The sequence below is a fragment of the Phlebotomus papatasi genome, chromosome 1 (assembly GCF_024763615.1).
Source record: "Phlebotomus papatasi isolate M1 chromosome 1, Ppap_2.1, whole genome shotgun sequence".
Classification (NCBI taxonomy): domain Eukaryota; kingdom Metazoa; phylum Arthropoda; class Insecta; order Diptera; family Psychodidae; genus Phlebotomus; species Phlebotomus papatasi.
Window position 1 is genome coordinate 9937803 of NC_077222.1, and position 15806 is coordinate 9953608.

Genomic DNA, 15806 nt, shown 5'->3' on the forward strand with positions numbered 1-15806 from the left:
AATCTTTATCGTATTTTTTGAAATATTTAAATGTAAATTATTTAGACATACAATTTCAAGTCGAAACTGCAGAATAGCATTTTTTATGATTTTAGATATAAAAAATACAATGTATAGAAGAATGACAGATAAATGACAACAAAATGACAACTAAATGACAGGTAAATGACATATCAGTATGTCATGAAAAATACGTTACTTTTCTACGTTTTAACAGAAATACATTTAATCCAGAAATTTAAAGCACCTTTCTGAATAATAAATTCATGCAATTTTTACTTTATCCTGCAACTGCCAGTCGGGATGTCTATTATCTCTTCCGTTGAAGGGAGAGTTCCTCTTTGGAATAGCTTGAATTCTTCTCTTTGTCACTCGTGCCACTTGCAGGATTTCTGGGAGGGCGGAAAACACCCCAGGATGTCGTGTCTATGGCAGAAATCGTATTACCAGACACCTTCACTCTCATTCATCCCACCTGAACCCCTTCTGATCCAGCATCCACTAAAAGGCCTGTCGCTTCCTAAAGATTCTCGCGATCACAGAATATTTATTTTGTGGAATCATGCTGAGCTGAAACACTATGAAGGGGTTTGAGGGATGCTGAGAAGGGCTCAAATGCGTCAGTTGGGATGGGGAATTGAAGCACAAAATTATATGAATGATGCGATGGGTAAAATAACATATGCTCTTGTGAATTCAACACTAAAAGATATCACTATGATTGTCTTTCATCTTGAGAATCTATCATTTTGTCCTTGGAAGAAGTGTAAAACAGAGTTGAAGAGGTTTATTCTATGTCTTTGGCTTTAATCATTTCTCATATCTAACGTCTACATTCATCTCTAAACTAAACAAACCCCAATTCTGCTTCCAAGAATCTTCCTTCAGGAGAAGAATGGGAAGCTCTTAGTCATGAGAGGATACAACTCAAATTTCTTCGTCAAGGGGATGAAAGAGAATAGAGAAGTGCACTAGATAGGAGTGTCTTATATGAGTCGAAAGGTTTCTCTTTGTGAAACTTTTAAATAAAAGTCCTGGCAGTTTATATTACACTCAAAGTTACTTTAAGCTGCGAAACCACAAACTTCCAACTGTCAGAGTTACTCTATCCAAAATGCCATGATACATTATTTTGTGTGGGAAGAGCTGTGAGATCTAATTGAATTTGATGTACGGAATTTCCCTTCGATGCAGAAGAATCCAATTTGTGAAGGAAGATCGATGACGGATGAGTGAGCCATTTTCAAATAACATCAATTTCACGTATCATCAATTGAATTTGCAAAATCGATTTGATCAAATTGTAAAAAAAACTGCCTCTGCTGAATTTTATTCCCTGTGATTTTCAGAGAAAAAACATCTCTTCAAGGATTTTCCCTTAAATTGGTTTCTTTTTCTAAGAGAAAAAAGAGAAAATTGGAAGAAATTTAAGTGCTTCTGGGGTGTTAGAAGTCATTCTTTAGAAAAAATGTCTCATATTATTTTCAAGAGTGATGAGAGCAATCAGAGCTTGAAAATTTCAAAGTACAACAGTAATTTTCTTTGGTGCTATTCCAATGGAAAATGAACATATTTTGATAACATTTGACTGTTCCCAATTGCTTCTGCATTATCGACTTTTCTATTTGAGTTTTTCCCAATCCTTGCCGTGTTCTAAAACCACCAAACAGTCGTGACAGCAACCAACACAAAGCAAAGTCGATAATGCAGAAGCATTTGAGAACAGTTGTTTGCGTTTGAGATTCCTTTGAAGTCACTCTATTTTTAGCCTTTAGGTAGGCTTAGTCAATCCAAGGGATTGTCCATGAGCACTAATTTAGCTCTAAAAACTAGCTCAAAATACGCATGGGGGTTTCTTCCTTACTCCCTTTGAGAACAGTAAAGTCCTAAAACACATGCTCATTTTTCATTGTGATACCACCAATATACAGAAGACTAAATGCCTCTACACATTAGAAGCAATTTTCATCAAAAATTGCTTTTTGAAGGAAATTGTCTGTAGTGCTATAAGTGGGAATGTCAGAATTCTGTCAAAAAATTAATTTTTGATGAAAATTCTCCCAACGTGTAGGTCTTAAGGCCTGTACACATTGGGAACAATTTTCGTCAAAAATTGATTTTTTGAAGGAAATTGTCTGGAGAGGTGGCGGTACAAACGTTATAATTCTGTCAAAAATGCAATTTTTGACGAAAATTGCTCACAATGTGTAGAGATCTTTACGGCCTATATGCACTGGAAGCAATTTTTGTCAAAAATTGTTTTTTAAGAAATTTATTTACACTTATGCAGATAAAAACGTCAAAATTCTGTCAAAAAATATATATTTTTTTAAACGCATTTTTAAATAAAAAAAAGGTCTTTTGGCCTCTACACACTAGCAGAAATTTCTTTAAAAAATGCCTTCTTAAAGAAAATTTCCCATAACCTTGTAGGCAGAAACGTGAGAATTTTTTAAAAAAATACAATTTTTGACGAAAATTGCTTCTAGTGTGTAGACACCAAGAAAAAGCCAACTATTCTTGTAAGGAACTACATCACATTGCTTGACAGTTTTCTTCAAAGATTTTTTGAAGTATTTACAAAGAAATATCGGAAAAAATTAACAAAAAAATTTTTGAATTACTCAGCAAATGTTCTTGATTATTATTTGTGGATAATAGTCTCTATACATTGTGAGCAATTTTCGTCAAAAATTGCATTTTTGACAAAATTTTGACGCTTGTACCTACACCTTTGCAGACGCTTTCCTTCAAGAAGCAATTTTTGACGAAAATTGTTCCCAATTTGTTAAGGCCTTTAGACTAAGACCTCTATATGTAGAATTTTCGTCAAAAATTGCTTTTTTGAAGGAAATCATCTGCAAAGGCTGCAAAGATGTAAGTACAAACACCAAAATTCTGTCAAAAAACCAATTTTTGATGAAAATTGCTCACAATGTGTAGAGATCCTTATGGTGTCTACACACTAGAAGCAATTTTCGTCAAAAATTTCCTTTTTTCAAAAATTCCGACGTTTCTGCCTACAAGGATAGGGGAAATTTTCTTTAGAAAGGCACTTTTTCAAGAAATTTCTCCTAGTGCGTGGAGGCCTTTACGGCCTACACACATTGAAAGAAATTTTCATCAAAAATTGTTTTTAAGAAGAAATCTATTTACACTTCTGCAAGTAAAAACGTCAAACTTCTGTCAAAAATACAATATTTGATGTAAATTGATATCGATGTATGAAGGTCTTTAAGAAAAAAACAGCTATTCTTGTAAAGAAGTATATCACATTGCTTGACAGTATTTTTCAAAAATTATTTGAAGTTTTTACAAAGAAAAATTGCAAAAAAAAATTAAAAATGTTCGAAGTACTCAGCAAATGCTCTTTAATATTTGTGGATAATAGTCTCTATACATTGGGAGAAATTTTCGCCAAAAATTGTGTTTTTGAAGGAAATTGTCATCACTGCTGTAGGCGGAAACGTCAAAATTCTGTCAAAAATACAATTTTGACGAAAACTGTTCCCAATTGTTTGGGAAAAATGTGGGCTTCTGCACATTCGAGTTTTTCTTTTGTTAAAAATTACATTTTTTTTAAGAAATTGTCAATGTACTGCTGTCACATTTCTGTCAAAATGTCAGTTTTTGACAAGAATTAGTTTGATACCTGTGAAACCTCTTGAAATCTATTTAAAATAAGTACTTAAAGGAATTGGTAAAATTAAAGTTTAGTATAAAATTCATGTAAATAATTTGAAGCACATTGCTTTTGAAGACCTGAAAACATTTCCCATCTTCGACATTTTTTTACACTAGAGGCGCAGCGTTCACTGAGTTCCAAATACAAAACCAATGACAGCTTTATATTGACATTTCCATTTCTACTTGAATGACAGAATTTAGATACTGTCATTACAATCTGTCATTTTACTCTCATTTGGTTGTTTGTCATAAAAATCTATCATTTTGCCTATTTTACTGTTTTCTGTCATTTTGTTCTATCGTAACAACTCGTAAAAAAAAGATTTTTATTACAGGCTAAATCTACTCCAACCCGACGACTGTCCTTTTGAAATAAATTCCGCATCGGTTTCCTTACTTTATAATTATGTTCTGTAAGTTATTCTGATGATAGAACTCTATCATCGATAAACTGTCACTATTCCTCAGCCAGATTTTCTATGTAATTTTATTCTGTCAGTTATATGATTGACATGTTACTCTGTCACTTTGCTATCTGTCATTGCTTTCTCTGTCATATTTTCTCTTCTCTGTTATTTTTATCTCTCATTCCAATCTAGCATTTCGTTTTGTCTCTATGTTGTTGCTTTCTATATTTTTCTATGTTTTATTATCCAATCAATTTCGCTTGTCATTTTGACTTCTGTCATAAAATTTTTATATCGTTCCTATAATTAATTTTGTTTTATTGAATTTATCTCGAACAGTCTCTTTTTAATATTTTCGCAGCAAAATGTTTTTCTTTTTATTTTTAGTACAACAATTATACACCTTCTCGAATTATCTTGAGAAGAAAAAATCAAAAAGTAAAAACGCTATATTAATAGTAGTCTAACTTATTAATTTTTTTAATATGCTTCAATTTGAACAAGAAGTGTTGTTCATTTAGGACGGAATGATTTACCAGATTTTTAGTACATGCATGTACTATTTTTTTTAAATAGTTTTTTTTGTATATGTGGTGGGGCTTCGTCTGTCATATTACACTTTTCGTATAGTCTCCCTTCAGAGAATCTACACGAAAATATTTAAAATGTCAAGTATGCTATTTTAGTACAGACATGTACTAAACAAATTTTTCAAAATGATGACTCCTTTTTTCCTTAAGTATTTAATTTCTTTTGAAGTTGTTTTTGCATAGATGGAGACTACAAATTGATTTTTAATGAGCCAATAAAAAATTAATATTTTTATCTTTTAATGAATTTGTAAATATTTTCTCACAATTAATTTTTTGTGTATACGAAGAGGAAAATTGTTGAGCAATCTACGTCAAAGCGTTGAAAAGGTTTTTGTACATTTGTCTGAATTTTGAAGAGGGAAACATTTCCAATTTTTTTTCTATCTGAGCACAACACAGGGGTTGAAATTGTATGAAAGTATATCTCTGTGAATTTTAGATGAAAATGGGAAAAATTGCCTCTGGCTCAGATGTTTGAATTTTCTGGAGTGTTTGGAGTATGTGGGTGGGAAAGCATTGTCTCCCTTCTGTAAATAACACACGAAAGTCTGCAACTTTCAGCAGATAAAAAATTTATCAGGAAAATTCTTCTAAGAAATAAAATTTAGTACTGTGAATTTTCTAGTTTTCGCCAAAGGAAAATTGATGTTTAACAATTTAGTATTTTAGCGGAAGGAACAATGTTTGATTTTCTTCCTATGTGGCTTTTAGGGGGAGGGAAAGAACACACATTTCTGCTGATGGTGACTTATCGTGGTGACAATTTCCTCTTCCGAACGGAAAACTTTGTCCTACTTTCCATCCCTATTTTGGGGAAATTGCTGCTGGCTTAAGCCACAAATAGAAGCATTGGCGAAATGGATTTTCTGAAAAGGTCATGGTGAAATGGATGATTTTGTGGATGGTTATCTGATTCTTTGACCAATAAATTTCATTTGCATCCACCATGATATCACGTGGAATAACATTAGAAACGCTAGGCATCAGTTGGATTAATTGTAATTAGTATAATTACTTGTGTGTCTAATTGTGATAATATCATGGTCATGTGCCACCCATACCATTTCAACAAGATCGTATCTCTTTTGATGTTCTGCCACTATATATAAATAAAAGATGAAAGGAAATGATTTCACTTAAAGAGGGGTTAGTGGGTTGTTGAAATGCCATTTTCTCATTTTCTACCCAGGTAAAATGGAATTGCACAATGCTCTATTTCGAAGAAAATTCAGACCATATTTCACCTTTCTCCAGCAGAAAATCTCTCACAGAACTCTAATGAATGATTTCCGGTAGAACTTGGCAGTTCGATTGATTCAGTTCCGATTGTTCAATTTTCCACTGAAAAGCATTCCCTCGACTGACTCACCCTTTTCTTTTCTGAAGAGTTTCCTCAGAAATTGGAGAAAAGGGACGAAAAGGAAGAGGAATTCTTTCGAGTTAAATTGGGGATTTATAGAATAAAATTGGGGAGATAGTTTCTTATTGAATTTTTAGGCAGTTTCCCTTCTAAAGAGTTTGCTAAACTGAAGAATTTATTCTGAATTTAATATTCGTTGGAATATAAAATTAGTCAGAACATTTTAATCAGCGTTTTAGCAAATTTTGGGAAGTAGATATAAAATTTAATTTAATTTGATAGATAACAAAAAGGGAAATCATATATTCTTCATGCTAAAAAATAAGTGATTTTTGTTTAATATGGTCATAATGTAGTCAAAATGTGGTCATAATGTAGTCAATTTTTGGTATAATGTGGTTAAAATGTGATCAAGGTTTAGTCATAATGTGGTCATGATGTAGGCATAATGTGGTCATATTGTTGTCATAATGTGGTCATAATGACCGCAAGTACTTTCATATTTCTCCTGTTGTTAAGTCTATTCTTGACCTTCCTATTATCCCTTATTTGGAAACTCATGCTGTTGCTCCCGATTATTAAACTCTGGTGGGCAACGGTATTTCGAGGAGCTTGTGATGCCTGGATCGTTCACTAGGGTTTCGTGTCACGGTGTTCTTTCTTCTGGTTATCGCATTATCCGCAACTACCTTTTGGTTTAGGGATTGTCTTTTTATGGAACAGTTAGCCTCGCGAGTGGAAGAGGGAGCTTATCCTGAGATTTGTGACTACCACGTGCTCCTTAAATCTCACAAAATCAATTGTATAGGGAACACTTATCCTAATTTCTAACAAAATAAATTGATTTGAAATGAATGAAATAATGTAGTTGAAATACGATCATAATGTGGTCATAATGAAGTCAAAAATTAGTGATAATGTGATCATTGTAAAGAAAAAACCGACTTGAAACTAGTTTTATCAATAGAAGTCTGGAAATCATCAGAAGTGGAAATTAACTCAGGGAAAATCCATCAACTTTTTCCAGAGCTCTCGGCTCAGTCCCCAAGCCTTTATCAGTGGTCAAGTGTTTAAGTTCTTCTCTGAGTTTCGTTCAACTTGGTCAGACTTATTTGAACCGGGCATATTTAGAGAATGGTGACACTTTCTTACTAATTTAACAATTTTTCACTACTCTAGGCATTAACAAATTTAATATTTTCCTTTTTCTCGGGATTTTTGTGATGTCAGGGAACCAGTCTTTGTTCGCACTGTGTGCGAACAAAATAATAATGTGATAAAAATTTGGTCATAATGTGGTCAAAATGTAGTCATAATGTAGTCAAAATGTGATCATAATGTGGTCAAAATATGATCAAAATAATGGTCGAAAATTTATTAAAATAGATTTAAACAGCATTAAATGTGATTATTAAGGGCAGAATCACATTGACAATAAAATGCTCGCCGTAGCCTCACCGTATTTCGTTAATTTACGCATTTATATTGCAATTCATATACGCAAATTCTCGATTACGGCATTACCTTATCTCATACTCGGTGGCCTTAGGTGAAAATAATATAGGAAAATTGAAGAAATAAAGCGAAAATCCAATAAACGGTGAGCAAAAAAACTTTAAGAGAAATTAATCGTACAGTTTTTTTGCTTACCGTTTATCGTAGTTTCTTTTTATTTCTTCAATTTTCGTATATTATTTTCACGTAGTGCCATCGAGTATGAGATAAGGTAATACCGTAATCGAGAATTTGCGTAAGAATTGCAATGAAAATGCGTAAATTAACGAAATACGGTGAGCATTTTACTGTCAATGTGATTCTGCCCTAAGTCTATACCGTTTTTTGTAGCCCGAGTTTGGTTTTTCCTCAAGGAATAAATTAAAGTGTAATTTATCAAAATCGTTGAATTATTGTGAATCGTCTTAAATTTTAGTGCATGGTGTGATGGCAGCGCTAGGTCGACCATACGACACGATAACTGACAGTTTTATTCCAAAGTTTAACCTCTTATATCATACCTTTGAGTACGTTCAAACGATGCAGGACTATACGATGCGATGCGAGAAGTGACAGACAAATTCACTAAGTTTATAGCAATAAATCTGAGCTCTCTTTAACTTTCAAACCAGCTTAAGTCTGATATTATTAAACTAACCTCTCATATCATCCCGTCAAATCATTGCTGTCTGCCGATTTTACTCTGAGGTTTTTTGAATTGTAACGGTATATTCTAGTACATTTAGAGAAAATCTGCAAATTCTCGGCAGAATTTCTCCATAGAAAATTTGCATAGTGTCCATTACTTCACAAAAATATTGTTGATTTATCAAGAAACTGTAGAAGTTACAAAGAAAATGGTATGCTCTGCTTAACAAGCATTACCGATTAAACATTTTAGAGAACTAAAAAGATGCGAGGAAAAATACTAATTTCTTAAAAATCTCCCATGGAATGATACAAAAACACGAAATTTAAGTCGACACTGTATTTAAAGTTATCACTTCACTATTCTCTACTTAGGGGAATGTGGGGCTACATTGAGCTGTGGGGTTAGATTGTTATACGACCTTTCCGTCTATTTCTAAGTGAAGCTGGTCCTTACAATTATTTTATTTAGATCCACAATTATTTTGTTTATCGAAATTGTATCAATTTTAAGCTCTGTTTCCATTAGAAACAGGCGAAAAAATCGTACAACAATTTAGCCCCACTGCTCAAAGTAGCTCCACCTCCCCCTATAACACGACGTCGCAGAATTCTTTATTTTATATAAACACTGTGATATCACCAAGAATAACTCTATTGAATTTTGCAAACTTCAGTGAAAAATATTCCATATTTTCTGACACAGCTGTCTGAAAAGTCTGGAATGTAGAAAAATCTACAGAAAATCGGCAAAATATCTACAGAAATTCGTCAGAGTGTGCACTAGGATTCGTCAGAAAATCTGCAAAAATTTCTACGAATTTTGTCCCAAGCCCAAATAAAATTCGTAGGAATATCTACAGATTTCTCGTCAGATTTTAAGCAGAGGTGTAGATATTTTCTGCAGAAATCTTAAAGATATCTGACGAAATTATTTGACGGGATACCTTTGGGTACGTTCAAACAATGCAGTACGATACGATGCAATACGTTGCGATGCGATACGATACGATAAGTGACGTTTTAAAAGTTTCTCGAGTTTCTTATGTTGTCAGATGATTCATCGTCCATTTGGAATGGTTAGATAGAATAAATTGATTAAATGCGTACGTAAATAAAAAAAATAAGACATAACTTTCCATGAAGCAGTTAAACGGCTACGTGAAGTAAGGGGTTAATCCACCATAACCTCTTTCTACATACAGCAAAGCCAGAGATATCTCGCCTTCAATTTTACGCTGGATTTTACACCTTTTCCTCCAAAAAATATTGCCAATCGTTTGCAATTTTATTTCCCTGGAGAATCCTCCCCCTCAACCCATTGATCCTGGAAAATGCACAAGTTTCTTCCCCTCGAAGAATACCCTGCCACCGGCCCTTTTTCCCATCACAAGGCGAATTGGTTCATTGCAGGGGGAACATGTTACCTCGTTAGTTTCCTCGTTTATTTTTGGTCGGTGCAAGTTGGGCGGGAAAGTAAAGGGGATGAACGATGACTGGAATACAAATGTATACATTTCTACAATGTTGAACACAACATAATCTCGCATCCTCATCTTCAGACTTTCTCTTCTGCGTCCCTCAAGTTGTTCCAAAGGTGGGGGATCAGCACGAAGGGATTTTCCTCACCCTCGTGAACTCTTAGGACTATTGTATGTTATGTGGTTTTGCTGCTGAGGAAAGCTAATATTGTCTCTTCGGGTAGAGGAACAAGAGAGAAAAAAAGCAAGCGAAACTAAATCCAGCTTACAACACTTTTCTTCAATTCAACATTTTCTTCACGGTGATTGAATTGAACAATAATATCTTGTTGAAGGGATTAATTTCTTCATGGGCACTCCAGCAATTGTCTGCTCTTTCCCTGGCCAATTCTTCACGGTGATGATGCTTTACTACAAAGGGAGCACGTGTCGATAAGGGGTTAACCAGTTGTCCTCGTAAAGAGACAATCGCAATAATCGACGGAACAATAATTTCATTAGTTCCGCGTCTCAATTCATATCATTCCTTTTCATATACAATAACCGTCACGTGGCGGTAATTTAGGATCATCAGATAGGGTGACTAAACCCTTGTTCCAAAAACCCGACAGAATTATATTCAAATTAAGTAATTAAAACATCCTAAAGAACCGTAGTTCGCCCCGAAGATGCCAAAACGTGCTGAATTTTGTGAAAATGAAAGAGAAATTTACTTCCGCAACCAAGTTCAATTTCCTGTCTCGAAGGAATTTCTCTCTGGCGCACAAATCCGGCAGGTGAAAATTTTCCTGCACTTTCACACTACCTCTTATAGACACTTTTCCGCGCGGTACAATGGTTCACAATTTGGCTGGTTTCAGCGGGATGAGGGAAAATTCCTCGTCTGTACAATTTTCCCTTCGTCATTGTTTCCTCACCAGAAGTTTGTTCACATAATTAGTGCAATTTCTGGATTCTCCCCTTTTTCGTTCATCCCTCTAACCTCGTATTTTTCACAGAATTTCTTTGGATTCTGTGATGTCGAGCACGAATTCTCTAGATGTTTGAAGGTATGTTTAATGATTATATTGCTTCATTGCGGAGAGTGTTTCAGCATGAGAAATTTTCCCGCAATAAGAAGTTGAGATTTAACACTCTTTTCTTTAAGCTACTTTATCAGGAATTTTCTTTTCTCAACACCTTGTCAAAGTGCTCTCACCACATTTAATGCACAAAAGTTTTCTATGCTGCAATAGATCTCCACATGACCAACTTTCTTACAACTATGGCAAAAAAAAACTTTTTCACACCTGAATCCCACAAAATCCATTAAATACAGCAACTTTTTTTAATACAAACAATAAATCCCGATGATATTTGGGAAAATAAAATCAACCAATTGATTGGCAATGGGATTGCACATGTGGGTGTATTGAATGAGAAAGAACAACAATAAAGGTGTGGAAATTGACAAGCATTAATCATAATTTTCCATCACCGGAATGGGATTTGGCTGTTGAGGGTGGAAATTGCAGAGAGAGAGAAATTCTTTTATGTTCAACCTCAGTACAAAAGGGGGCACCCTTGTGATACGAACCTTACCCCAGAAGGGCGATGATTGTGTCTGGTGCTTTATTAACAAAAACCCATTGAGCAATACAATTCATGTGCCACACTTACATTATTTACTCGTTTTATCACGTCCGGTACGCTATAAAGTGCATAAAACCACCCTGAATTTTTTTCTCCCTATCCTTGCAGCCCTTCTCATGCCCCTTTTTTCCTGCCCTAACATTGTCTGACGGGATGAAAGGGGGAAAAACACACGCGTTTTCCAGCAATGTGCATATTTTCCATGCCACTCCAGAGAGAGCCCCTCTGTTGGTTTCTGAGGTCGACAACTTTGCTGGTAAAATTCAGGAGGAGGAAAATTTTGTGGGTGCGAGATCTGCACTAACGATATTACCATACCAAATTGGTCTAATACACTCACTTTCATATGGAAATATTTGATGTAAAGAGGGTGGATTTTAATGAGACACGCCAGAATTGAAAACTTTCTCCAACAGTCCTTAATGCTCTGTTGCTCTAACTATGGAAGGAGAGCGATATATGACGCCTACGAACCCTCTAGGTTTAGTTTTCTTTATCTATCAAGGATTTTTCGGTGCATTCGTCTGTTTGTTTGCTCATCTGTTAGTCTAATTTGTGTCTATAAAATTTTAAAAATGAATAGAACGTGTTTCAAAAGTATGTCCTTCATTCTAGTGTTCAAATGACCTTCAAATATCCCTTATTAAGGTTTTTCAAAGCCGAAAAAATCCCGAAAGAGCCAAACTCCCGAAAGCCTGAATCTCGAAAAAATCCAGAATTTTCAAAATCTTGAACAGGATGAAATTATATGGACAAAATAATGTGTAGAATAATTTTCCAGAGCACAGGAAATTTTCCTTTGTCTCTTGAAAGCTCTGGTGCATTCGTGGAATTAGCTGTGACACTTAAGAATTCAGGATTTTGGCTTTCGAGATTTTGGTATTCGACATTTTGACCGAAACCCGGGCAAAATTGCTATTGCACTGCACTTGGACATTATTCGCAAATTTTCACTTTGAAGTTCCATGGAACTCCGAAGCTGCCTGTAAAGAATGTCCGCTACGATAAGCTTAACTGGGCTTATCAGGTTCATTTTCGATCTTAAATAATTTGAGTACAGAAGGCCAACAAGCGAAAAAAAAGTTCATTGAAATCGGTTAATAAACATTAGAGATTGAGTTCAATCAATTATGGTATAGTAAAGGTCGGGTAGGGGTACAGTGGAGTGGCGTGGGGATGAATGCAATCTATTGTCAGAAAGGTCTTGATCTTAGATACAACATACTAAAAAATCATTGAAATCGCTTAATAATAACAACGAAGTTTCCGGTCAAGTTATTTTCATTTATACCTCGGGTCAGGGTAGAGCGTGGGCAAAGTATAACCCATCGTTGGAATGTTCTTGCACCAAGAAAAAAACGGGGGTGCGATTAACTTTTTTTCCTCAGAACTTTAACACTTTTTAGGTGTAAAAATATATCAACATTTTTAATGTTAATTTTACACCTTTTTAAGCGTAAAAATAACATGAAAAGGGTAACTTTAACCCCTAATACACCTAAAAAGCATAATATTTATACCGATTTCGGATCAATACTGCAGAGTAAAATTAACATTTCCGGAATGTTATTTTAACTTTTTCGGATTTCTCACAGTGTGACCTAAAGCAAACGTACAAAAATTACATCAAAATTGAAAATGCGGGTTCCGATATATTTGAAATTGAATATTTGAAAACCGGCTTTTCGATTAAACGGACCTTCAATCGTATAAAGTTGGTGTGTTCAGAAGAGTTTTGGCATTTAATAAGAGTTTGAAAAAACACTAAAGGTTATAAAATTCTGGCAATTAGAACCGGATAAATTGCCAGTTTAAAATTAATTGTTTAACTCCTTATAGCTCGGGTTAGGTAAGTTGGTAGGGGGCTTAATTTTTTTAATCGAAAGCTCTTAGGCTTGACAATAACACATTAAAATTTGAGATCGATTCATGTCATAGGGGTTGAGTTATTCAGAAAACGAAATTTTGGGTGTTCTAAAATTACGGACGGAAAGGGTAAGAAGATGGACTGCCATGGAATCCAAAATCGAAACCTGAAGAAAACATCCATCCTTTAAACGTCGTGAAGGATCAAAGAGAATAAATTAAGATAGGTCTATTTTTCCGTCCATTATCTGTTCTTTTTTTAAGTTTAGCACGTAATGATAGCTTTTACCGATTAGACATGGTTGAGAGGATCAATTAAAATCATCCATTAAAGAAAAGCTTACGAACAGCAGGTGCAAAAATAAACCTTCGAGAGGCAGTTCTTCGAATCAACAGTACTCAATTGACCTTGAGAAATTCCATTTTTAGAATTCTTAAGGTTAAAAAGTAAAAGCTCTATTGAGGGATATTTTCGAAAAACAAAAATTGCTCTTTATAATGGCTAATAAAATGAGTAGTTTTTGTTAAAATACTTGTAAAAGTTCTTAAGTTCCTTACTAGTACATCATTTATACAGGTTTCTGTTACCGAACGAGGAGTGATAGAAGAGGTCTTTAGGAACGTGTGTGTTCGAAATGGCAGAACAATCAGCGCTAAAGCGACGGATATATGAACTTGCACTTTAGGCTTCCGGTAAATTTTCGAATAAGTTTGGCTTGCATTTGGAGTGGCTTTGTTTCTTCGAAAGGTTATTACTGAACGGAGCCATTCACTTTTAACCTTTCGAAGAGACAAAGCCACTCCAAAACCAAGCCAAACCTATTCGAAAATTTACCGAAAGTCTAATGTGCGAGTTCACATACCCGCCGCTTTAGCGCTGATTGTTCTGCAATTTAGAATTTTGGTATTTTTGACACTTCAAATGTCAAGAACAGTATGCAAACGTTTGCTGCAAAAACTGAATTTTTTGTGGGATTTCAGGAAGGCAGAACGTTTGAATTGCAATTTTATTAAAATAAATTTCTTGGACTGTATATCTGGCTGAATTCTGTGTAATTGCAGCTGTTCCGGTGTTCGCCAGAGAATTCGTTCTTTTCAAATTAAAAAGACTCCGAATTTTTGCCAAAGCTTTCAACCCTTGGTGTGGGTCTTCATCAGTGGGTCAATTACAGTCGTTTTTAACAATTTGAAAATTCGTCTTTCATCTGCTTAGATATATTATACTTTGCCACTTTAACTTATTATCGGTTTTTTTTTTAACTATTTTCATTTAAATTATTACGTGTTCTAGTTTCTTCTTGGTGTTCTCTTCGTCACAGCCTTTGTGAAGACCCACACCAAGGGTTGAAAGCTTTGGCAAAAATTTGCAGTCTTTTTAATTTGAAAAGAACTAATTCTCTGGCGAACACCGGAACAGCTGCAATTAAAATAAATTTCCTTCCCTTAAACTTGCTCAATTTTGTGTAACTTTTTGAGTTCGAACTTCCAACGGGTTTTAGGTCAGTTCTCTCTGATATACAGTAGAACCCAGCTATAGGCCATCGCTCTATAGTCCACAATTTATCGACCGTTGACTTCAAAACACTGATTTTAAGTTAGATAGAATGTTCAAGGATTTCTACAATAATTTGAACCTTATGGCGCTGGCACACCTTTTCAATTTAGTAAGATTCAATCGATTGAAATTTTACCTCTCACACTTTCAAACTGAGATCAGATACAGCTGTCTTATTCTATCAAATTAAATTTAAAATTGAAATTGAAATTTCAATTTCAATTTTCATTTGCCAAAAAGTGACAAACATATCTTATTTCTGTTTGAAAGAGTAAGAGGTTAAAATTTCAATCGATTAAATTTCACTAAATTGAAAAGGGGTGCCAGCGCCATTAAAATTCTCACTATAAGTCTTCTAAAGGCCCATAAAAAGTTTAGTTTGTGTTACAATGATATATTCTTTATTGGATAGTTTCTTATAGGGGAATTCCGTAAGAATATGACAATGTCATATGATAAATTCAAAGTTTTTTACAGTAGAACCCCGCTATAGGCCATCGCTCTATAGTCCACAATTTATCGACCGTTGACTTCAAAACACTAATATTAAGTTAGGTCAGAGGCGTGCAAGAACCGTTGAAACCGAATAAATGTCAAATGAAACGTGTACGTAGTAGTTGTGATAATTGTGATCCATAATGAAGAGAGCGAGGACAAGTACCACAACCGCAAAGAAAGTGGAAGCCGTCGAGCAATTTCAATATTAAAAGTTGTTGATAATTTTAAAAAATGACATGGACTATAGTGTGACCCAAGTGTCAAATCTGGAATCAAATATGGCCTATAGCGAGGTTCTACTGTATTTAGAGATTAACAAAAGAACTAATCGAAAATCGATTCATATCAGTTACAAAAAGCTTCATAGAACTCCTTGCAATAACCATTCGATACTCATTGAGCTTTTTACTACAAAAATTTGTTGTATGACAATGTCATAGCGTTACAGAATTTCCCTACCGAATAGTTATTTCAATTTTCAGAATCTCGAGCATTTCACAAAGTCTCACCTATTCCGTCACACCTTTTCATAGAAAAAACCTTCGCATGAGGAAAATTTAAAAGGTTTTCCTAGAAATAATTGAG

General features: G+C 34.5%; 1 protein-coding gene across 1 annotated transcript in view; it reads right to left on the reverse strand.

The window, feature by feature from the left end:
• Positions 1-15806, reverse strand: part of LOC129799289 (choline O-acetyltransferase) — a 110313-nt gene that overhangs the window by 37668 nt on the left and 56839 nt on the right. The window lies entirely within an intron of this gene.